Source organism: Ambystoma mexicanum, chromosome 5p, assembly GCF_040938575.1.
Source record: "Ambystoma mexicanum isolate Mex_15411 chromosome 5p, UKY_AmexF1_1, whole genome shotgun sequence".
Lineage (NCBI taxonomy): Eukaryota > Metazoa > Chordata > Amphibia > Caudata > Ambystomatidae > Ambystoma > Ambystoma mexicanum.
In genome coordinates this window covers 575904595-575931137 of record NC_090930.1, presented here as the reverse complement: position 1 = coordinate 575931137, position 26543 = coordinate 575904595, and positions in this window count along the sequence as shown.

Genomic DNA, 26543 nt, shown 5'->3' with positions numbered 1-26543 from the left:
TTTTTTGTGCACATTTTAAGAGGTGCCAGAAATCTGTGCAATGTTCAGGGAAGGCACAGTGAAAATTCTGGTTTTGTAGCAATCGTATTTATGTCAGGCACTAGGATGATGCTTGAGCAGGCAGTACGGCGCGCCCCGCGGCACCGATGCAGTGCTGACAGGCACAGGCAGGCCTTGTGATACAGGCCTTAGGTGACGAGGCTAGCTTCCACCTGTCGGTTGTTCTTATTGGCTGAAATAGCACAAGCCAATCAGCTGTTGCGGCAGTTGTCGTGTAGGCAGTTGATTCGAATGGAGAACGTGGCAGTCATTAGGAAATGCTGCGTAGTGTGCAATATTGAAGAAAGTGGCTGGGTTAGGCTCAGGGAGCCACGTGTGGCGCTTCACTGCTCAAGAGGAGCAGGGTACAGTCAGAAAAAAATTAAATGCCGGAAGGCACTAAGTGTGCATGACGCATTGGGCTGTATAGGCACTCACCAAAATAAGCACCAGTGTGCTTCTGGATGGGAGGCTTTGTGCAGGTAATGAAGAATCCTGGAGGAGAGGGCTCCAGCCCTCTCTGTGGCATCCGTCCTGTAGTTCAATTGCCCGTCACTGAAGAACTCTTTGAGCACTATTTATTTATGTTACCATAAAGGGATAATATCAATGCACTGTAAAGTGGCCTACTTTTTTTAAATGTTTTTATTGATTTAGCTGACATCATATCAACTTTTCAATTTTACATTTTGGTTTTGACTACTGTGGGATGTTTTAACCCACGCATCCAAGCCCTACAACAGTACTGTACATTGCTGGCAGCAGAAATATCAGAATGGCCACTGGAAAGCAGGCTGCTCTCTCAAGACCATCCAACAATGCGCAGTAAAAACCGGAAAAATAGGCTGCCACCCACTTTGCCTATATTAGTGAGCACAGGAGGTCACTGCCTAAAACCACCATTGGGCTACACACACAGTAGCCTGAAACCACTTGGAAATAGCAATACTGATTGCCAAAAGCAACCCAGAGCTGTTTGGGAATTCATTTTCTTGATTGTCAAAATGTGCTAAAATCATGGCTCACAAATCACCAAAAAGATCCAACCTTCTTGTTGGGTCTTCCACATGACTCTACCGCAAAAATCCAGATCAATACAATGTCAGCAAGAATCATATGCTATCAAATAAAAACCCCTTTTTAAAAGATAGATAGCTGTCAAAAATGGGTGCAATACTGTTACTGACCTCTACCAGAAAGCCGGCATTTTAAAAACATTTGTGTAAAACTGAACAATTGAACTCAAACTATGCCAAAGAAAGACTTGCTAAAAGGCGGATACAATTTAAAGCTATATTCTGAAACACTAGACTTGATTTAAAGATATGTTACTTACCTTAAGTTATAAATCTTATTTTTTTTTTACAAGGAACTCTGTTGAAATTGACTAGAAGGCAATCTGATTTAATTAAACCCCTAAAAGGCTTGCTTCCATTTGAATCCTTCAAACCTGGGGCCTTCTCAGCAACAGGACAGGAGATTGCATGGACATGTTAATTAGAACTGTTGTGACGGGAGGAGATTTCTCCTGCTGGCAGGAAAAAGAGACAATGGATTCTTTCAGCTGAATAGAATATGCTGATTTGGGTGTAACTGGTCAAACAACTCGTGGCTGGAAGCAGGTCATGTGACATCTGACTCACCAAGCTTCTAGGGACCAGACTGAGATGCAAATTCAATTGAGAGCAAATAAATGTTTTATAAAATTGCAATTTACAAAGTGTTCCAAGCTGACAAAAATGAACTTAGAGATTCTTAAAATGAAAAATACACTCACAGTTCAAGACTAAGCTGGATGTCGTACGATGTTCTGAGACCAAACTCCAGGATTTATTAATATTGTAGATACAGTGTTTATGCTAGAAACATGAACACTTACAGTAATATGCTCAGAGAGGGTGTGTATGTCTGTGTAAAATTTGGTGCAGATCCGATATTGCGAAACCCACCGAAAATGAAAATAAGTTGTCATTTCTGAACCCAAGCTCGTAGGGACATGGGACATGAACAGAGACATGCCTTAATTCATCTGTGATATGTATATGTCTTATGAACAACTTGTGTATCTGGGAAACCTGGTTGTTATGAAAAATAGATTTTCTATGAAAAACCAGAGGGGAGGGATTACAGCTAAGCCATAAACACAGCATCACTCAAACACACTAAACCTTTCTCCAGTCCGGTCACAGGGAATCCTCTAACCTATCAAATCCTTAGTGGGTTGGGCATGTTGAATCAGCCTCCACACCCACTTTGAAAACACATAAAAAGAGACTGCTTTGGACAGCCAAGGGCACACTCATTTTTCCACTTCGACTGATTCCTGCGCAGCACTCTGCCGGACCAGATCCAGATAATATCCAGACAGAGACTCCAGACAGATCCAGAGACCAGACTCTAGAACCAATCTCTAGAACCTGAAGCAGAGAGGCCTAATCCACAAGCTGAATCCTCTTCAGCAGGCCTCAAAATCTTTTGCAACCAGATTCTCAACAGCCGGGCTGTGCTGTTCTATTCTAGCTAAGAATTATGTGCTAGAACCAAGGTCCAGACCCAGAAAGCAGTACTGTAATCCAGAACCGTCAGATCCAGTCCGAGGGACCGAGCAGACCAGAGGCCGCGCTGTGAGCAGAGCCAGTTCCTGAGACCATCCGGTGGCGAGTGAAGTCCAAACCTGACCAAGATCGGTGACGAGGCCCATTTCCATTCCATTCCAAAACTAGGAGTAAGTATCTAGTCTAGAACTGTACATAGTCATCTCTTAATCTAAAGTAATCATATTCAATCCATTTCATCCTATTCAGAACTACATTTAGAATTTTGTGTCCATCCTGTGATTTCAAATCTGTAAAAGCGCCTTCTGTCATTCTGAAATCTTGACTTTATTTCTTAAAATCTACCGCCACAAAAACGTCTGTATCTTTTGAACCGAAATTTAACTGTCATTTTAAAGCTAAGATCCTCAGCATTCCAACAACCCAAAATGACATTCCAATTCATTATACTTTTTCCGTAATCACGATTTATGCACGCTGAAAAAGTGCAGCGAATTGCAATTTAGCTCCATTTCATTTTCTGTCAAAATATCTGGCTCTTGCTTTCCACTGCTGAAATTCGTTTTCAACCTGATAATCATTCATGAATCATTGCTAGTGTTGACCCGAACCAATCTAAAGTAACCATCACTTATCCTGAATATCCTTTAGTGAATTAAAATCATTTTGGCATATTTTCACATCCATTGCAATCACATTCAAAAGTATTTTTTCCTGTCTTAAAATCATACCCATTTCTCTAGCTTGCTGGGGGAACTGGAATTGAACTGCATTATTGAGTGTATTCTGAAACCTGTGTGCCCTCATCTCCATCTCTTCATATTGCATAGGGGGGGGAGTGAGTAGTCACACGGGAAAAAGTGACCATATTGTCTACTGCAGAGCCAGAAAAAGCTGGAGCAACAACTGGACTTCAATAGGGTATGTGCTCAGCAGGTAGTTACCCTGCAAGGCCACCTAGATAGAGTGAAGGCAGAGAGCAATAAACTGATATTGAAAGACCTGGATACCCAGGCAGAGTTTGATGAGGAGCAATAGAGAGCTGGTGCCCTTCAAAGGCAGAGGGACGACCTGGTGGCACAGATGCAGGCTCTTACTCAGGAAAGGGATACCTTAGGCCAGGAAGACTGCCACTTAAAAAAAGAAAATGGAAGAAAATCACCTGGCCCTCCAGGAACTGGGTGACCTCCAAAAAGAGCATCAGAACTTGTTAGAGCACACCAGGAGGGTGGAAGATGTTCTGGCAAGAAAGGAGCAGGCCAGTAGGGATGGGACTCAGGAGGTAACCCTCCTGCAGCAAAGACTGGCCCAGTACTCCAAGACTAACGAGGAAGCACAGAGAGAGAATGAGGCTCTCTGCCAGCACAATGATAGGCTCCAGCAACAGGTAGCCATGCAGGAGAGACTGATAGAGTCTAGTAAGGCCTTGATTGAGGAACTGAAAGCACAGGCTCTGGCAGGGCAACAGGGAGCAGGGGCTGATAGAGATGAGGTTCGCTGGGAAAGGGAAACACCTGAGCATAACCTCAGGAGCCCTAGTACCAGAGGCCTCCATCTCTCCCAGTCCCTGGACTTTGCCACCCCCATGTCCCCTGCTGCACATGAGCCCAGGGCCACGGGGATGGCAGATTACTATCCAGTCAGAAGTATGGGGCTCATAGGCCAGTACCTCCCAGGAATGGATAGGTGGGCATCCGGGTATGGGCAGCCAAGTACAGTGCAATTTAGTGGGGAACCCCGGGAGAGTAGGCCCTTTAAGGGCATTCTGAAAACCTCTGCCCAGTTAGGTCAGTGGGGGGTACCCATCAAATCCGGGCAGCAAGGAGGAATCAGAAGACTCCTCTGAGCGTCCCATGACACAAGAGACTAGGTCCCCACATTCTGCCAGCCATTCCCAGGCTCGCAGAATCTGGGAAAACCTGGAAGATCAGACGGGCACCTCTGGGAGCAGTGCTTCTGAGTCAGAGGATGAATGGACCAGGGTTACCCGAACCAAGAAGGCCAATAAGGCCAAAAGGGCCTTGCTTAAGGACCCCTTAAAACAGATCAAAGCAATAAGGAGCGTCATCACTCCTTACCATAAGAACTCTGTTTGGGAACATTTGGAGCTCTTGAGCAAATGATGGAGACTTTCCATTTGAAAGACAGCAGTAGCTGCATTCAGTACGTAAAATGGACATTCTCCCCAGAATACTCCAGTTTCTTTGCGGGTCTGGAGGACCAAAACCATTCAAGATGGTCCACATATAGGGCGGCCATCTTGAAACATTTTTCTGTTCACCAAAATACCCAAGAGGCTCGCAAGGCAGCCTATTATTTGCAATGTGTGGAGGATCAGGCCCCACAAGAATGTGTTCATGAGTTGAAGCATGCCTTTGCGCAGACTACCAAAAGGGTGCGCACTGATAGCAAAGAATTTGTTAACACTTTTTTCCATGCCTTACCCAAATACATCATAACCCAGCTAGTGGGAGATTTTCATGAGAAAAGGTCACTAGACTGGGTCATTGACAGGCCACCCGAATCTATGAGGTGCAGAAGCCCATAGAAAATAAAAGTAATGCTCAGAAAAACCCCAAACCGACCAGCATCCCTGCTGCTGCCAAGGTGGCAGAGGTAAAGATTGCCCCCATTTTGGATTTGGGGATGGGGGGGCTTAAAAACTTGCCTGCACAGAATAATTCCAAGCCCAGAAGGCCCTCGGGCAAGTCACAGACAGGGAGTAAAGGTGGTAGTCCCAGAAATGGGGTCCCTCACTCCCCTGACTATGTAAGTCCCCGCTACAAGGGAAACCGACCCATCCTGGGTTATGGGTGGACTCCTCCAGCCAAGCACCGTTGTTTACTAGGAAATGACCTCCTGAGATGGTTGTCACCCCTAATAGATTGCATAAACAAGGTCTTCTGGACCCAAACTAGCCAACTAATAAATTTAAAACAGAGGCCCTCATTACAACCCAGGCGTTAAGGGGTTAACGGCGCCGTAAAAGGTGGCGGCGCCGTTAAACCCTTAACGCCTGATTACGAGGTCCCTTTGCGGGTTGGAGACTTTAACGGTTGCTTTTTGCAGGCGTTAAAAACCAACCCGCAAAGGGACCTTGGTGCTAAGTACGGTGCCGAAATTTGCGGCACCGTACTTAGCGCCTTCCCCATTCCCATTGAGCCCTATGAGGCAAAAATGGGAATGGGGAAGGGCCATGGTGGCATGGGGAATTACCGCCCGCCAACCTCGGAATGGGGCGGTAATTCCCCATTCCGCCATGGCGGAGTCGGTAAATTACCGGCATGGACCATGGTGCTATTAGCACCATGGTCCAACGCCACGGTCATAATGAGGGCCAGATTGTCAACCATGTTAGTTTAAATGGCACATGCCACATTGTTGAACAAAAATCTGACCAAGTAGAATTCGAGACGTGACAGTATTAGCAGTAGGACAACAGACTGGTGATGGGGGGTCCTCTCTATTTCTGAAAATCAACCTTCCTTCCAGTTTAAGGTGGTATTCCACACTGGAAGGAAACACTCTGAAATTCTTTACCAATCAACAATCTGACATTCCCACTCCTATAGTCCATAAAGATGTGAAATCAGCTCAGCGCCTGGCCGATATTCAGAAAATTGGAGAGAAGTTGTTCCTCCCTGTTCAGTTAAATGAAAGGAAGGATTCTGTTCCCGCCCGAGTGTGTGTGAACAACGGTAAGAGCTTCATCAGCGAAGCCATGTTCCGCCAACTCCCAAAAGATCCAGCCATTCCTACATTCAAACTGATAGACAAATGGGAAATGGATCTGGAAACACCCAATTTCAAACATCTCCTGCCAAGCATGTGTATGCTCAAAATCTCCATTGGCAACAAGAGCATAGTCCATAATTGTTGGGTCGTGCAAGACATCACTGCCACCATTTACTTAGGCAGTGACATTCTCAATCGCTTTGCCAATAGTTTGGACCTAATAAACATCAAAGCTTGGTCCCGATTAGCGGATAATCCCATGGGCTTTGATGACCAAGATAAAGCATTTGGGTCAGCTTAATTGCTACCTTATGTAGTTGAAATCCAGATTGGAGAGGAAGTCACCATCCCAGAAAGGACCTGACAATTCTCCCTGGAAGTGAAAGGTAAAAATAGGACAGAAATTGAAAAACCCTGATGCTTATATTCATCTAAATGCTTCTCTCCAACAGCAAGGGTTGGGGTAAACCCAACACCACTAGTCAATATAGAACATGACACCATTCCAATAGAGGTGGATAACAGCGACTTAAAGAGTATCACTCTAGCCGCAGGTACCATTATTGGAATGGTGGTTTTTCCATTGATCTAGGTAATGAACTCTTAGGTCCTATCCCCAAGGACTGTTTTGACAGTGACGGTGATGACAAAACAACACCAGACAGGATCTTTACCCGGCATGGGGGGAACTTCCTGGTGTACACTTCCTGCCCTTATGGTAAGGAAGATGTGGCTTGTGACTTCAGGAGGGATGAGGTGATTTTCCAGGTCCATGAGGCCGGCCTTTCCCACCTGAAGCCACCAGTCCAGATCAGCACTTTGAACATGGACTTCTCCACCCAGCTGGAGGAGGCCGCTGAGATAGCAAAACCAGAAGTCTTTCCAGGCTTCAGGCAGATGGTTGAAGAGAGAGTCAACCTAATTGATGCCTATGTGACTCTGGAGCAGAAGCAAAAGTTGAAACAAGTTTTCTTAGATTTTCAAGATCTCTTTGCAGTGGACTCATATGACTGTGGTCGCACTGACATTCACACAACAACAATTCCCATGGACCCTGGCATGACTCCAGTATTTGTGAAGAAATATTGCTTGCCTCTCGCATCAATGGAGTCCCTTACTGAAATAATTAAGAACCTTGAGTCCCGGGGATAATCCGTCCAGTCCACAGCACCTTCAATAATACGGTGCTGCGGATATTGAAGCCAAACCGCCAGTGGAGACTCTGCGCCGACCTTAGGGAGCTCGAAAAAAAGGTGTCCATACTTCCCGATGGCCTCTTCCCTACATTGACTAAGGGCTGGCCCAGATCCAGGGGTCACAGGTATTCACTGCAATAGACCTGACCAGTGGATACTGGACTGTGCCTGTCAGCAGGGAGGACCAATACAAGCTGACTTTTACCTTTGGGGGCCCGCAGTACACATGGCCCCGGACTCCCTTCGGATACCTCAACTCCGGCAATTAATTCAACATTTTTCTGCATAAGGCCATGCCCGACCTGGGTGAAAGGGGTAACCTGGCTTATGTAGATGATGTCCTCATCAAAAGCTCAACTGTTGAGGAACACATAGCAGAGATCCGTTATGTTCTGACCCAGTTGAGGGCAAAACTTTCCTTTCAGAAAGCACAGTGGTGTAAAACCTGTGTTAATTTCTTGGGGCATGAAATTACTCCTCAGGGTCTCTGTCCCCAGGAAAAAAAAGTGGAAGCACTCCAGAATCTGAAAGACCCCACAACTCTGCGGGAACTAAGGAGCCTCCTTGGACTGACTAATTACAGCAGAAAGTTCATTGAGGGCTAAGCAGAGATCACCAGACCCCTGATTCATCTTTTGAAGGGGGGGGTCAAGTGGGAATGGGGTTCAGAACAATCCGAGGCAGTAAGACAACTCAAAAGAGCCTCTCACAAGCGCCTTGCCTAGCTTACCCTGTCAGAAACAAGGAGATCTTTCTGGAGACAGGGTTCTCTAATACATGCTTGACTGCAGTATTATATCAAAAGCTTGACAAGGCCAATGAAGTAATCTCCTATGTGAGTAAAACTTTATCCTCTGTGGAGGAAAAATTCAATGATTGTGAGAACGCACTGCTGGCAACGGTGTGGGCATTGAAGAATTACCGCCCGTTTATCCAGGGGGAACACATCATAGTGGAGACTCCACACCGGCCTCTGCAATATCTCCAAAGTGACAGAATCCGGGCCAGAAATGTGACTAATTCCCGAATTACTTCCTGGATTCTGTCAATGCAAGGCTTTCCTGTGGAGGTCAGATATGGCCAAATCAAGAAGAGTCCCCTCGCGCAAGGTCTGGCTGACTTGCATGATTGTGCCAGAGAAAACTGTCTCGAAGACGAAAGTCTAAAATCAAGGACAACATGAAGGCATACCTTAATTCCCCACACAAAGTCTTTGAAGAAGACAAGTGTGAGGGAATGCCCACTGTCTATGTTGATGGATGCTCTTACCATGTTGACAACAACGGGGAGAAAGAACTTGTGGCCGGCGTAGGGAATGCATGGGTGAATGAGTCCCCCGAACCCTCCGCTGGGTAAGAGATTGGTCCCCGAAGTAGTCAAGTGGCAGAGTTGATGGCTGTGCATCAAGCCATCCTCACTGCTGTCCAACATCAACTCCACGAACTGGTCATAATCACAGATTGGGATTATGTACGGAACAGGTTTGTGGGGCACCTGGTTAATTGGAAAACCAGAGGCATGCTATGTGCTAATAACAAGCCCTTGAAACACGGGAAGTTAATTCAAAACATTGATGATCTGGTCACCGTGAATGGGATGACCATCTACTGGAAAAAGATCAAGGGTCATTCCAAAGTAGAGGGACCAGACAAAACTGGAAATGACTTAGCTGATCAGCTGGCCAAAACCGGGGCCATCCAAGGAGATCTAATAGAGATCGAGTCCCTGTTGGGGGAAATCCAGGTCACTGCTATCACTAGGTCCCAAACCAATGCTCACAATGATCTTTCAACTGCACAATGAAGTAAGGAGACCCCAGATGCTGATTTGATTACGGCTCAAAAAGGGGATCCAATAATTGGTAAGTTTTCTGAACATATTGAGGACCCTGAGAACTTTCCCCTGATGGATACTGATTACATAGGGAAAGAGTGTTGATGAAATGTCCAAAAATGTTCTGAATCCAAGACGGTTTGTTGGTAAGGAAATCCCAAGCTGGTCATGATCAGTGGGTGGTTTCTACCGCATTCCGAAGTCTGATATTAAGTTACGCCCATGATGCGGCCACAGCCGGTCAAAGGGGGTTTCATACAACACTTGAAATCTTAAGAGAGGTTGCATACTGGCCACACATGGGGCAGGACCTCGACCAATACTTGAAGGGGTGTCTCGTGTGTGCACAATTTCAGCCAACATCCCTCACACACCGTGCGCCTCTCCAAAAGAGGGGGATGACACTGCCATGGTCAGATTTACAAGTCGACTTTATAGGGCCCGTGATTCGCTCCTCTAGGGGGAATAAGTACATGTTGACGGTGACATGCTTATTTACTAAATGGGTGGAATGTCTCCTGCCCCCAAACTGCAAGGCAGAAACAGCTGCTGCCCTGATGATCAACCACATATTTGAGTCAGACAGAGGTAGCCATTTCACCAGCGTCAGACAGAGGTAGCCATTTCACCAGCGTCAGACAGAGGTAGCCATTTCACCAGCGAAGTAATGACAAAGATGTGGGAGATACTGGGGGTTAAAAGGAAGCTACATATTGCTTACCGGACAGCCTCTTCTGGTGCAGCAGAACGTTACAACAAAACCATTGTGAGCATCTTAAAAAAGTTTGTGGCAGATTCTGGGCCAAGTTGGGATATCCGATTACCTCTTGTCCTAATGGCCATCAGATCTACCCCTTCATCTGCAACTAAAATGTCACCATTTGAGTTGATGACTGGACGCATGATGGTTCTTCCCCAGCATCTATTTACAGGACCCAAGAGCAGACATTGATCAATGCCTCCACAACTCATGAGTATATTGAAAATTTAAGAAAACACCTTCAACATGCTTTTGCCTATGCTCAGAGAAATCTAGAAAGATCAGCCAATAGCATGAAGACCCACTATGACTTGAAGACTACTAGGAAAGAATACAATGTAAGAGACCGGATCTATCTATACAATTTCCAAAGGAACCAGGCCAAACAGCGGAAATTTCTGCCTACTTGGAAGGTCCCTTTTGAAATTGTAGACAAGATCTCACCAGTCACCTTCAAGATCCGCATCTCCAAAGGCGGGTTGGTGGAGGGGGAAGATAAGTGGGTCCATATTAATCAGCTAAAGTGTTGGCACCCTAGGCACACTCTGCAGCAACTGGAGCAGTCCTCTGGAACCCCAGAGGGGGACACTCCAGATCAATAAAATTCCAACCCTAAAATATTCCACATATAGGCCATAAAATACAATAATAAGAATGCAAATGTCTCCTGATTTATAAAATATATATGCCCGCCCCATTACATTAATAGTGGTGGGGAAATGTCTACGAATATGTTTCTGCCGCTTTGCTTTGTCATCCTAGGAGAGATAAACCATGGAGACTGACGAAGGAGGATGACCCGGGCACCAGGAGCAAAGGTCTGAGGGGCCCGGGGTATCGCTAAATACTCCCATCAGGACTGGCGAGGAGAACCGATCGATCCACCCCTGATGGAGGAAAAGATGCAGAACTTTGCCATTTTGGAATCCGAAGAGGGTGAGGCTAACATCCCAGTCTTGCAAGTTCCATTGATGGAAGATCGACAGCCATCGCAAGAGGGGGCCTTGTGGGATGTTTTAACCTACGCATACAACAGTATTGTGCATTGCTGGCAGCAGTAACATCAGAATGGCCACTGGAAAGCATGCGGCTTGCTCAAGACCATCCACAAATGCGCAGTAAAAACTGGAAAAATAGGCTGCCACCCACTTTTGCCTATATTAGTGAGCACAGGAGGTGAATGCCTAAAACCACCATTGGGCTACACACACAGTAGCCTGAAACCACTTGGAAAAAGCAATACTGATTGCCAAAAGCAACCCAGAGCTGTTGGGAATTCATTTTCTTGATTGTCAAAATGTAATAAAATCATGGCTCACAAATCACCAAAAAGATCCACCCTTCTTGTTGGGTGTTCCACATGACTCTACCGCAAGAATTCACATCAATACAATGTCAGCAAAAATCATATGCTATCAAGTAAAATCCCCTTTTAAAAGATAGATAGCTGTCAAGAATGGGTGCAATACCATTACTCACCTCTACCAGAAAGCTGGCGTTTTAAAAACATTTGTGTACAATTGAAAAATTGAACTCAAACTATGACAAAGAAAGACTTGCTAAGAGGTGGATACAATTTAAAGCTATATTCTGAAACAGAAGACTTGATTTAAAGATATGTTGCTTACCTTACCTTCCTTACCTTTAGGAACTCTGTTGAAATAGATTAGAAGGCAATCTGATTTAATTAAAACCCCAAAAGCCTTGCTTCTATGTGAATCCTTCACACCTGGGGCCTTCCCAGCAACAGGACAGGAGATCGCATGGACATGTTAATTAGAACTGTTGTGACAGGAGGAGATTTCTCCTGCTGGCAGGAAAAAGAGACAATGGATTCTTTCAGCTGAATAGAATATGCTGATTTGGGTGTAACTGGTCAAACAACTCCTGGCAGGAAACAGGCCATGTGACATCTGACTCACCAAGCTTCTAGGGGCAGACCAGACTGAGATGTGAATTCAATTGAGAGCAAATATATGTTTCATAAAATTGCAATTTACAAAGTGTTCTGAGCTGACAAAAATGTACAACTTGGAGATTCTTAAAATGAAAAATGCACTCACAGTTCAAGACTAAGCTGGACGCCGTACGGTGTTCTGAGACCAAACTCCGGGATTTATTAATATTGTAGATACAGTGTTTATGCTATAAACATGAAAATGTACAGTAATATGTTCAGAGAGGGTGTGTATGTCTGTGTAAAATTTGGTGCAGAACCGATACTGCAAAACCCACTGAAAATGAAAATATGTTGTCATTTCTGAACCCATGCTCGTAGGGACATGGGACGTGAACAGAGACATGCCTTAATTCATATGTGATGTGTACATGTATTATGAACAACTTGTGTATCTGGGAAACCTGGTTGTTATGAAAAAATGATTTTCTATGAAAAAGCAGTGGGGAGGGATTACAGCTAAGCCATAAACACAGCATCACTCTGACACACTAATTCTTTCTCCAGTCAGGTCACAGGGAATCCTCTAACCTATCAAATCCTTAGTGGGTCGGGCATGTAGAATCAGCCTCCACACCCATTTTGAAAACACATAAAAAGAGACTGCTTTGGACAGGCAAGAACACACTCATTTTTCCACTTCGACTGATTCCTGCGCAGCACTCTGCCGGACCAGATCCAGATAATATCCAGACAGAGACTCCAGATAGATCCAGAGACCAGACTCTAGAACCAAGCTCTAGAACATGAAGCAGAGAGACTTAATCCACAAGCTGAATCCTCTTCAGCAGGCCTCAAAATCTTTTGCAACCTGATTCTCAACAACTGGGCTGTGCTGTTCTATTCTAGCTAAGATTTCTGTGCTAGAACCGAGGTCCAGACCCAGAAAGCAGCCCTGTAATCCAGAACCGTCAGATCCAGTCCGAGGGACCGAGCAGACCAGAGGCCGTGCTGTGAGCAGAACCAGTGCCTGAGACCGTCCGGTCCAAACCTGACCAGATCGGTGATGAGGCCCATTTCCATTCCATTCCATTCTAAAACTAGGAGTGAGTATTTAGTCTAGAACTGTACATAGTCATCTCTTAGTCTAAAGTAATCATATTCAATCCATTTCAACCTATTCAGAACTTCATTTAGAATTTTGTGTCCATCCTGTGATTTCAAATCTGTAAAAGCGCCTTCTGTCATTCTGAAATCTTGACTTTATTTCTTAAAATCTACCTCCACAAAATCTTTTGAACCGCACGTCATATAAGCAATATTTAAATGTCATTTTAAAGCTAAGATCCTAAGCTTTTCAACAAACCCAAAACGACATTCCAATTCATTATACTTTTTCCGTAATCGTGATTTACGCACGCGGAAAAAGTGCAGCGAATTGCAATTTAGCTCCATTTGATTTTCTGTCAAAATAGCTGGCTCTTGCTTTCCACTGCTGAAATTCGTTTTCAACCTGATAATCATTCATGAATCATTGCTAGTGTTGACCCGAACCAATCTAAAGTATCTATCACTTATCCTGAATATCCTTTAGTGAATTTAAATCATTTTAGCATATTTTCACATCAATTGCCATCACATTCAAAAGTATTTTTTCCTGTCTTAAAATCATACCCTAGCTTGCTGGGGGAACTGGAGTTGAACTGCATTATTGAGTGTATTCTGAAACCTGTGTGCCCTCATCTCCATCTCTTCATATTGCATAGGGGGAGGGGGGTGAGTAGTCACAGGGGAAAAAGTGACCATATTGTCTTTTGATTGAATTCATATCAAGTTTATTTCTGTGCTGCATTCTTTCCCATCTTGCATTTCCTTGAACCGTAAAGGTATTCTCTGCTACCTTATCCTTCCTATTCCTACTGCTTTCTGATTAAAGAGTTGTTGATATTGTAATATTACCCAGTACTGATCACCGTCCATATTCATAAGTGTGCTATTCCAATATTATTTTGTTCATAAAAGTGTGATATACATATATATATATATATATATATATATATATATATATATATATATATATATATATATATATGTTTCTCCAAGACTTAGCAGCCTCGCTAGTCAGTGAGGAGCACTCGCCTTTCCGTGCATATAAGAACTCCGCCCAGCACTCCGAATTCATTGGACATTTCTTCTTTATTAACTCATAAATAAGTTCCACATCATAGCACCATATGTGTAGCCGTCATCAATACCGGCTCTCCCAAAAACAGTCTCATATATATACACACATATTGTTTAATTCTTCAAATAAATCTTTTAATTTGCAAAACAAACCTACTTCTTGGCTCAGTGAGGTCAGGGGGATTCAAAGACATGGGCGCTATATAAGCGTTCATCATCCCGATTTAAGAACTTTGACATCAAAAATATATAAATAAGTGCTTCCATTGGGAATCCCAGACTAGGCATTGACTTAGTTGGAGTGCTGAATTGAAGTCACTTACACTACCAATCACAAATTTTAACAATGCATAAAACATGAGAACAACAAAATATACATGTCGAATTACACAACTTAAAACTCCAATTTAAGGGCTTTTAAAAAATTCACAGTAGCAAAATAAATTGACAGGTTACCCTCACATGAATGTGGCCTTCAGAAAGTTAAACCAGGACATTATCGTTTACCGATGGCTTACCTGCAAGCTTGTAATGAGGGCCAATAATTGTCTCAAAGATTGGCCTTTGTGAAATTAATTTTTTCATTCCCCATGGACGATGAGCCCAGAGGAGAAAAAGCACCATGATTTCACCCAATCAACAGTGTGGTGCTTAAAACAAACAACAATGGTGTTCCCAACAAGCACAGTTGTAGGAAAATGTATGAATGCTAGGCTTATGTGTGCTACAAAATGATAGAATGGTTGTTGTCGTGCTGTGACTGTTCACCCACGAACAGTGAGTAGCCAATAGAGCTGTGCTTGAACCTTGCCTCCTCTGATGCCTTCTTTATTTTGTCATTTATTATGTTGTTTTTATTTTCTGACCCACAAACATGCCTATGTCTTGGGCTGATTAAGCCGCATAACGTCTTTGCTGAAGGGAACTGCTGCAGCCTGTCTAATCACGTTGATACCTTGAGAAAGTCCATGCATGGATCAAGGCGACCAGGTTCTGAGAAACTTGATAACCATTGCCCTCCCGTTTTAAAAATAATAATACTAACATTAATGTATGTACAGAATCACCCCTTTAAATCACCATTTTAAGTGTAATAACTCTAATGACTGTAATGTGTATATCTTTAATTTGAATAATTCAGTGGTACACGTTCAATAATCTGATTAGAAGAGAAAAAATAGGCCTGAATTCAATAGGCACTGAAACACTTTAAGACATGACCGGCAACATTACATGATAATGTACTGTAGACTGTTTCAGATCTGCTCAACATTATCCAATCCCTCCCATCCCCTATCAGCTCCTTATCAGGCACCATGCTGTATGTGTTTCATCAGTATATGTTGTCACAGTGTGTGATGCCTTTCTCATATGGTACTGTACGGTACTCTATCCTAATTCAAACTACGGCACCAAACTGTTTTAGATCCATGTATTAATCTTCTGTAAAGCACTGAAATGTAGGGCCAGTGTCTACTCACCTTTTGTTTCTTGTAAAGGTGTGGATTTTTTACTTTCATTACTTTACAACGGTGGAAATTCTGTCTACCCAGAATAAGAAAATGAGAGATGAGCTTTATTATTAGCTTTATTATAGCTTTATTATTAGTGCCACGTTAAAGGCGGTATTTGAATAGTACAAATAAGAAATTCATAATACCAAGGGGATTACGAATTGGAACCACTCCCAACACATATTCACTGTCTGAGGGAAACGATCTAACATCCTGCACAAATAGTGTGTCCATCAAGAGGGCCAAAGGTCCAGTGGCTCCTTACAGCCCCATCCTAAGCCAGCACAGGGCACATTTATTTTTTTAAAGTGTGTCTTGTTCAGTATAATCCTACATACTGTGTCATGTCTTTAATATCACTCGTGTATGATATCCTGGATTGTAAGATTCTGTTCTCCACATCTGTGATCAGGTATGTGATGGGGGTACATGCTTTAAAACCCTGCTAGTTAGGACAATATAAAGTGAGAGGAGCACTGTGTTAACTTGGAATAGTGCAATAACTTTCTCCCATCCTTCCAGCCCTGTGGAGAGAATTAAAGACAAATGAAAACATACTGAATTCAAATGTGCTAGAGTAGTTCCTTTTTCTGCTTCACATATGCCATAGTTCTTCCATTGTTACAAATAGTGTTCACCTGTGGGACACAGGTGTTCACCTACACACCTGAGAGACAACCTTCATCACTTGCAGAAAAACAAAATCATCTCAGGAACAATATTGATTCTTGAATACTTTGCACCCCAAAGTGGGTGCGAGGAGTGTTTTGTGGTGCTGGAGTTGCCCTGCAGTCTTTACCAGACGCAAGTGCTTGTTACATAGTCTTTTCTCTCTTTCTACTGCTCCCAGCCTGGGCCAATCCATTCAGATATTTAAACTACATTTGGAGCTGAACGAGCGGAGTGTGAGGTGAGTTTTGCTGTGGTTGGGGTTGTGACCAGTGATTGTATTAACCAACTTGAATTTGCTTTCCAGGACCGGCTAGGTCTTGCTCGAACTCTGCACCCATGCCCTCCTTATGATTGTGATCCTTTTGTGGTTGAGTTGAGGCTTTGTATTCATCTGGTGGTTGAAACTTCAGCGTGAATGATAATATTTAGAGTTTCAAAATTTTGTGTAAATGATGTTTTAAAAACAATCAATGTAAATGTTATTTTCTGTTATTATAGGGGAGTGTGGAATGGTACACTCAATTAAATAATATAATCATTGTATAGTTGTAGAAACAGGTGCTGATTTAGATCTGAACATAAACAAAATTTAAGATTGTTATAAAAAAAAGTGTGATTTTCAATGTGCAAAATATACGAGAATTCAGATGAGATCTGAAGCCTTATTATACAAGAACAGAACTTCCCTTTTCTGTGAATATGTATTCATTTAATCATTGTTTTTAAATGCTCTTGCACAAGTTGCAAAGTGCAACTCAGGGTTGCAGGTGGTAATTGTCATTGATTTTACATCTCCCCCATTAAAAGACTATCACTGTAAATTTAGAAAATATTTTGCATTATAATATTGACCTAAGCACATACCCATTGAACCACACTATCGCGGTTTCTGAAAATGCCATCTTGGCTGCTTTGCTCTTATTTCCAAGTTTTCATTCGGAACGTGGTGAAAGCTTGCAAAGTAACTGCTTGGAAGCTTCCATAAAACATGCCACTACACAGGAATGTTGATATCACTGAACACGCTGAACTCTACAACAGAGAACCTTGAAGCACAGGAATGAATGTAGCTAATCTGTAAATTAGGTGCCATCCTGTCTTCCTTGACCGTTTTGTTTTCTGCAGTTAATTGTGAATGTGCAATCCAGACAATTAAAGCGAAGCACGATTACAGCATATTCTGTTTTATAAAATGAACAAACTACTGAGTAGACATGCAGACTGACCTTTTAGCTTAGCACAAACATAGATAACGTAGCACAAGGAATGTTACCTTGTACTGTAGAACATGATATCCTCCTGCAGCCCTCTCTGATTTGCTTCCCAGACAGTAAATAGTCTGCAGGGTGAAATGGAGTGTTCGACCACATGTTGCCATGGTGAATTGTCCACGTTCATGGGTCTGTGGGTCACAAGTCATTATCACGTGATGAACTAGCCCGAATCAGTCATGGTATTGTAAAGAGGCATAAAACACCCCTAAACCCACACATTTTTGCTCGCTTTTCCTGTGCTTGTATGCCGTGCATTGTAAAAGTCGAGTCTGCTCGAGTGTGAATAAACTGTTGTTTATATATTTGTTCCTCTAGACTGGTGTGTCTTCATTGCTTTACAGTAGTCTCATATTTTTGGACTAACAGAATGGTGCCCTACGTGGGTCTCTTACGATCAGGACCCATTGCTTGGTAAGGACGGTGTGGACCGACTGAGATCGGATTATCGGGGCTCTGGCATGTCTTGAGATGCGACTCCTCAGCAGACTGCTGCTTGCAATCTCCAGACGCCACGCTTCGCCTAGAGGTCCCGATGGTAAAATACCCAGACTAGAGGCTTTTTGGGAAAACGGCCAGCCACAACGATAGTTGAATTGATGATGGGAGATCACTCTTTTTGATTAGAATCAGGGGAGTCTGCCTGATGTTGATTTGATTTGATATATATATTTACACACGTTCAAATATAGGCCTGGTACAACTGCTTGTTTAGACATGCCAGACTTTAGCAAATTGTCATCTTGTTGGGCAACACTTGGTTGTAGAGGAAGACAATTGAATGATTTGGAACATAATCAACTTGCACCACATATGATATGGTCATTAAATATGGTATAGGGTCTGTAGTGTTTAATACTATTTGGCATTGTCGAACAAGAACTTCAGATGTCGAAATTGGAGAGTTTTGAAATAGTGAGAATTGGGCATTTGGAAACTATGCTGTTACAAAAGAAAGGGAGGCCGGCAGCATTTGACGTTGTTACTGATTGGCAGAAGGAATCTACTCAACAACTTAGAAGTAGAGAGAAACATGCCCGCAAACACTTTACACAAGCTGGCAAAGCCTTAGCACATGACCAGCAAAAAAAGGAAGAAGCCATGAGGAAAATAGATATGGGTTTCCAATTAGAAGTACAGAAAATATACCTGTCACAAGAAGTGCATGCATCTGATGAATTGATAAATAAATTGTTAAATGAGAGCAGAACGTCTCCTACCGCACCACCTCCATATGTGCAGCAACAGCCACAAGTACCACAAGTGCATCCAGCATTGCCTACACCAGTTACACATTCTGATAGTTTTCCTTTGCCTCACAGTGCAGACAACTTACTCTTACTCTCATTACCAACTGCTTCTAGCACTCCACTGTTGACACATGACGATACTGTTGACGATCCAAGGATTGTAACTCGTAGCATGATATCGGCTGTGCGAAAGAAGGAATTACGGGATTGGGCAGAAAAATATATAGAAGGGGTGACGAGGCAGCGACTTTGCATTCTCTATCAGACCACGGGGGTATTCCCGAACAAAATATACTGATAGAACAGATGAGTTTATTTTTAGCTGATGTTTGGGGTGACTTAACTGATTCAACAGGACCACAAGAATTGCAGGATTTTAATTTTTTTCTCGTACTAGAGATACTGCACTGAAAGTGCGCAACCATTTGTCAAAACAATTTTTCTGTAAACATGAATTAGATCATCTGCATCAAGTAGCATTAGACGAAGGCACATGATTGCCATTGTATCTGCAGAAGACATTTTTGCCACCCTCGAAAATAGTTAGCAAAGAAATGCGCGTTGGTACAAGTGACACTCTTAGATGGATTTCCGACACCTCCATTACACCTATTGAAGTACACGACACAAATAACCAATATTCTCCATCCATGCAGAGAAAGGTATTACATGTAATGGTAGAGTATTTACAAGATGAATGTTTGAAAAAGAATTTGTGCTGTCCTGCTGACATTATGGTGATTTATAAATGTGCATTTTCTGGTGACACTGGACTAACTTCATTGTCACTCGATTTAGCTTTGCTCCTTAATAAACGTTTGATCATTCCCACGATGCAATTGCCTATGAGAGAGGTTCCTCCAACTGTTGTCCTGAAGGTAGAGTTACCTGCTCGAGGGGGAGCACCTGCCACGACTATTCCAGCCCATTATATTTCTCAGTTTGTTCATGTTCCCTTTTTTGTGAAAGGAAGTAAACACCCTTAAGCAATCGATTACAGATATTCAAAAGAATCATGCAGGCTTTTACAAAGAAATAGAGTCAGTTTTGAATTTGTCGTTTTTTACTTTAGTTGATATCGATTACTATTTCATGTAATTTTGCAGACAGATTTATGGAAGCAAATCAGAACCATAGATGAACAAGCTGCTATGGGAGATACTTGGGTTGCCCTGGAATTAGCTGATTGATCTAGTAAAGTGGGAGAAAAACGCCACAGAGCATATTAATGTTACCGAACCACAAAGTGAGTAAACGTAAAACTTTAGTGCCTGAACAGGGAATTATTTGGGATAAATTAACAGCATGTATGCAAGGGAAGAAGGAGAGAGCAACTGAGTTTTTTAATAGGTTTGAACAAGTGTTTTCAGATTTTAGTATGGAGCCAGGAAAGAGATTATTTGTTGACAAATCTGTGCGAGGAGGACTGCCAGACATTCATTCGCAGATTACTGCTTCTGAAAGTGCATGGCAAGCAAAATCTCAGTCAGAAGTTCTGCATATGACTCATTTCTATGAGAGTAGAGTAAATACTGAAAAATAGAAGACAGAGAAGAAGAAAGGAGATTTAAAAACTAGGGTACTTCTGCAACAGATTGCGAGTGGTGCACGGGGTGGAAATAATGGGATAAACAATCAGGAAACCAGTTCATGCAACAAAGGGGTCAGTGCATAAAAAACCAATGTGCCTATTGTAGACAAGATGGTCACTGGAGGGCACAGTGTCCGACCCTCCAGCAAAGAGCAGTGAATCGGACGATCAGTAGAAGATCAAGAGCATGCAATGGCATGCCCGGTCTGAATAGAAATCAGATTGCTCAGAATCAACAGAACCAGCCACAGGATAATAATGCAAATAAATAAGAAGGTCAGCAATTGTTTGTATTGCCACTAGAATAAGAAGATCAAATAAATATCAGGCATTACTTTCTAAGGCACCTCACAGCAATGCACTAACTAATAGAAGACATGTAAAACGGTCTTGTTGTATATTGAAGTTTAGTTTGATAGGGTTCCACGCATTTTTCAATATGATTTAACATGCTCTTGTTGTATATTGAAGTTTAGTTTGATAGGGTTCCACGCATTTTTCAATATGATTTAACATGCTCACAGTCCACAAACATGTGCTTAAATGATCCCTGACCATGTAGGCAGTTCCAGTATCTATGATTCTGTGCAGCATTACATTTGAAGAGCTTTATGGGAGTGACACCGACTCTATGATGAAGGAAATATAAGGTTTGAAGCAAGCTGGCAGATGTGGCAAACTTGGAGATGCTGTTCCAAACAGGGGGCCAACCCGATTAATTTTCCGATAAAGTACATTCTTGTTGCCATACAATCTGCGACTTCCACCTGGATTCAGAAGAGGATTCATCAGAAAGAACCTTCTAGAGCATAGAAGGGCTATCATTGAAATTATGCAGATGTTGTAGTCTTTCATTATTAGGAGAGTCAGACTTGCATATTAGTGAATCATAGTTTTCCATTACTGCATTGATAATAGTCACATATTGGTGCATTTGGCAAGCCAGAATACAACATTTCCCAGCAAATAAGATTAAAGGTCACTGGAGATCCCTGTAAGAATAGCTGATTAGTAAATGTAATGCCCTTAGAAAGCCATGGTTTTCAGAAAATTGACCTTACATTAACTCATATTAATGTATTGAACCAAATATGTTGTGAAATAAATTGAGAGGGTTTTACAATAGAAGTATACATATACGTACTAAAATACCGGGCGGATAGGGTAATGCTTGTACATTTGATATTTCTATTTTTCCCCTTGATGATGTGACAAACTGCAGAAGTTGGAGGAAAAACCATAGCTTTCTCTATGAGCAACCATTTAGGCATACAGTTGTATTCCGCAGGGGCAAAACACATCTGCACCTGCCTCAAGATGAAGGCTAAATTATATTTTTTTAAATGTGGGAATCCTACTCCACCATAAGCACAGAGTTTTGTAAGTTCGCCTACTGATATTATATGCCTTTTTTTCCCCACATAATAATTTTTACAAACATGAATCTATGGGCCTCATTACACGGTAGGCGGTAAGGGAATACCGTTACCGGTAACGAAATACCGGTAACGGTATTTTCCCAAGCCGATCACCGCTATTAGTGGACCCGTAAAGTACGGCGCCACCAATAGCGGCGTGGCCGCTTGCGCGCGACCCCCACACCGTAAACAGCGCCATGGCGCAAATAGCACGCAATCACAACCCATGCGCACACGGCAATACCGGCATCCCAAAGACCCAAAAAGCATGTACCGGCATGGCGCTAATAACAGCATCGAAAACCACACGTTAAGAGTCCTGAGCAGTGTTCCCATCTGCCCATCTGCCCCAGGTGGACACAACCAGCACAGGTGGAGTCAATGGAGACAGCCAGCACTAAAGAGCACACCACACCCCTTCCCACACCCCTTCCCACAGCAAGATGGTCCCAACACCAGCAGCATGACATAGGCCTGCGTACATGACTGCAGTGCAGCACCAACAACAACAGGCAGCACCGAAGAGACGTAGGAGTAGGAGTAGGAGGAGGAGGCCGAGACGTGCGCAGCAAGCACCACCGGGGCACCCAGAAACACCACAAGGGCAGCCAACAAACCCCCGGAATCAAGGCGAAGATGACCATGGTATGTGTAAGGCACAACTAAATGTGCATCTGATAGAATGTGCCCATGGCACCATGCAAACACCAGATGAGCATGATGTGGATGTGGATGTGGATGAGTATCGTCGAAATGCCCAGCCCGGACATGCAAGAGGCGATGGCATGGCGGGACAGGATCCGCGTCAGCATCGGAATCAGGAATAGCATCAGGAACAAAGATGGAATATCATGCATGGAGAGACGTGCATTGTTGCCCTTGTGGCCGTCTTGAGGCCCACAAAGGGCCCTCTCCTAAAGAAAATCACACATACACAATGATGGAGACCATGCCTGTTTTTCAACTGCAGAAGAGTGTATTTTGGCAATAACTTGTACAGAAAGTGCATAACCCCAACTGTGCAAACACCCTCCCCTCCCCCCCACAACACCCCCGGATACACCCTCCCCCACTCCCCCCACAACACTCCCACGTGAGTTCCAAGGCGTGAATATGTCCTTCCCCAAATGTGGCCGATATTCCTTGTTGGCCCTATTTGTTCGCTCCTTCTTCGGGTGTTTGCGATGGTGTGCGCCTGAGGTTCTGCATAGAGCGGCGTAGGGGGCTTGTCTGCCGCGAACTCCCAGAGGAGGCTGGGCCTGTTTCTTCCTGGGTAGGGAGTGGACATCTGCGCTAAATCGCCTCCGCAATGCGGATCATGGTCTGCCTGAGTTGCCCCATCTCATTGCATATGCGGTTGGTGCATGCCTCCATGGCCTCCCTCGTCTTGCGTGCGAATGCACCAATGTCCTCCCTCAGGTGCCCTGTCTCTGCCACATGTTGACCTACCAGACCAGCCATTTCGGTCTGCCTCTGGTAGATGGCTGATAGGTCAAGTTCCCCGTTGTCTGCCGGTGGAATGGCTGATGCGCCTGGATCAATAGCACTGGCATCAGGCGTAGGTTCCAGGGGGCTCCATGACACATCATGTGTGTGGGCGGGCGATCCGCCTTGGCTGAACGGACCTGGTGAAAACATTGGGGATGCGAGTAAGTGGCGTGTGAGGATGGGGCTCTGACTCAGATCCTCATTAACTGGTGCTTCCTCCGCATCGGAAAGTGGCCCAGTGGCTGCTGCCTCACCCGTAGAGCTGGTGGCAGCAGAGTGCACTCCCTCCATGCTGCCTTCAATTGATGGGAGACACACTCCCGTGATTACCACAACAGCGGCAGGCATGGCCTCTGGCTGCGTGGCACTGCTGCTCCTGCTGCCTTTGTCCCGGTCACTACTCTTGGGTCCCATAGAGGATGTTGCGTGGTCCCCGGTGGCATCCCTCCTGGCTTTTTTTCATGGGTGTGGGAGTGGGTGCTGACGTGCATGGCTCCTCATTTTCCGTGTGTGATCCTGCAGGGGTGATAAGAAGGGTAAATCATCATCTATGGGTCTACCTGCATTATGGCAGATGTATACGTCATGCAGTTTGATGCATTTTGGGGTCATCATTGTGGAGCCATGGAATGGGGATGTTGGCTGGCTCATGCATGATTGGCCCTGTGTTGGTGGGTATGTGATGATGCATGCATGTCTGTTTGTGGCTGGATCCCTGGCATTCACATGGACACATGATTGTGGGACCCCTCACCCTTCACTGCGCATTTTTGGGTGCATACACTCACCTCCATCCGATGAAACGGCCACGCCATGCTCCATATCGCCGACCCCCTCTATCGACTCGACACCTATTGTGGAGGCACATATCTCCTCCCACTCCTTCATCTTCAAGGGGGACTCTGCGCCACCTCCTGTGGCCATTGCCATGGTGCGGTTCACAGATAAAATGTTGCGCACACGCACCCGGAGGTCGTCCCACCTTTTGCGGCATTCCCTGACACTCCGTGTGGTGGTGCCCACCGCACTGACTTTTAGCGCGACTTCGGCCCAGATGGCCTTCTTCTTAAGGAGGGCCTCCCACCGCATGTCGTTAACAAATACTACTCCTGCATTTGCAGCAAGAGTGGTGGTCAGCATCATTAGTTCCTCATTAGTGAACTTTTCTTTGCGCTGGCGATCAGCAGTTTTTTTAAGCGCCTCCGGCATCCTCGAGCTACCCGGTATGGTTCCTGGTCAGAGTTGCCTGGATATATGTCCTGGATGCAGAGGATGGCAATGGATTGTGTTTTTGAAGATGGCTGCTGTGCTCTTTCCCGTTCCTGTGCGACGACGTAATTTCCGGTTCCGCTTTTTAACGGTGTGCGGTAATGGCGGTGTCCGCTATTTACGGGCAGCGGGAGGGCGGAGGCGCTATCGGCGGTTTTGCGGGCGCCGGTAAGGGGCTTTTTGGGGTATTTAGCGGCAGGGCGGAACGGTCATTTACGGCATGGCGCTATGCTCGTGTCCGCGTACTCGTGATGGGACGCTATTAGCGGCCTCTTGCGAGGGCGGACACGCTAATGGCGCCATGCCGTAAAATTCCGATTTTTACCGCCTACCGTGTAATGAGGCCCTATGGCTTTAAAAAAAAGAATAAGGAAGGAGGATTGGTAGCATATAGAAAAGAGGCAAAATAATTGGTGAAACCATCATTTTAATAGATTAAATGCGACCCCACCAGGAAAGATAGAGAGAGGGCCATACATGTGTTAGCTCTTTCATCCTTGATAACAGGCCAGTAGTGTTCTACTTAATGATATCTTTAATAGATGAAGATATATGAATGCCAAAATATTTAATACCTTTCAGACACCATTTCATGCTGATAGGTTGGGTATGATGTCTAGTACAATGTATGTTTAGGGCTATGATTTCAGATTTGTCCATGTTTATCCATGTTTAATGTATAACCAACTTAACGTGTTATAATGTCTAACAAGTAATGTACACTAATATCAGGGTTCTTCAAGAGCAATAATACTTCATCAGCATATGCCACTGTTTTAACTTGCTATCAGAAATGTTCCCATCGGCAGGATAAAAAAGAAGTGGGGAAAGAGGGCAGCCTTGACATGTACCACATAACAGGGGGAAGTATGAGGACATTTGAGTATTTTACTTTAATAATGGAGAGAAAAGGGGTACCAATGCCATGCTATTTTAGGGCCTCAAACATATAGCCCCATTCAACCCTTTCAAATGCTTGTTCAGTCTCTAGGGCAATGGCTGCACAGGGATCCTTGGCTTCAACAATAATATCTAATATGTCTAAAATAAATCTGTATATCAGAGGACGAAAGTCTATCGTTGAAATACCCCATCTGATCATTTTTGAGAACATTTGACAAAAATTGAAGAACACTATTTGCTAAAATCTTGGCAAACATCTTGCAATCAGTATTTATGAAGGAAATGTGTCTGTAGTTTTGAGGAAGTTCAGGATCATTATTAGGCTTAGGGAAGACAATGCGCATAGCTTCTGAGAAGGATCCTTGTGCATTATTTGCCATAATAAAATGAGAAAGTATTTGTATTGAGTCTCTAATGGGTTTATGAACTTCACTGAAAGAGATAGGGACATTCAGTGAATCAGGATCAGCTCTTGGGGAGGTAGAGTGAGAGAAAGAAAGTCTTGACTATGAGGATTGTTAGGTTGTGATTCCGAAGAATATCATTTTTGATAGAATTTAGAGAAAACTTGAAGGAATTTTTTATCTGAAAATGTCCTATCTCCTATCTGATCTTTAATAACAGCAACCCTAGCTCTTTCCCTTTTAAGTTTCAGGTATAGAGCAAATGATGTGCTTGTTTTCTTGGAGAATTGATAGATTTCTGGCTTATATTTGAAAATGTTAGCACAGGAGTATTGTGAAGTATTTTTCTATTGAAGTCTTAGTTTAGTAATATCGTTCTGAGTAGAATGAACATTAGTACGCACATATTGGGATTTGAGGGATTTCATTTGTTTAAGAATAATATTAGACTATTGTTTACATTTTTTCATTGTTCTTTATATCAAAAGATATAATCTGACCTCTAAGCACTGCCTTGTAGCAGTCCCAATTATTGACAATAGATGTAGCATGAACCTTATTCTC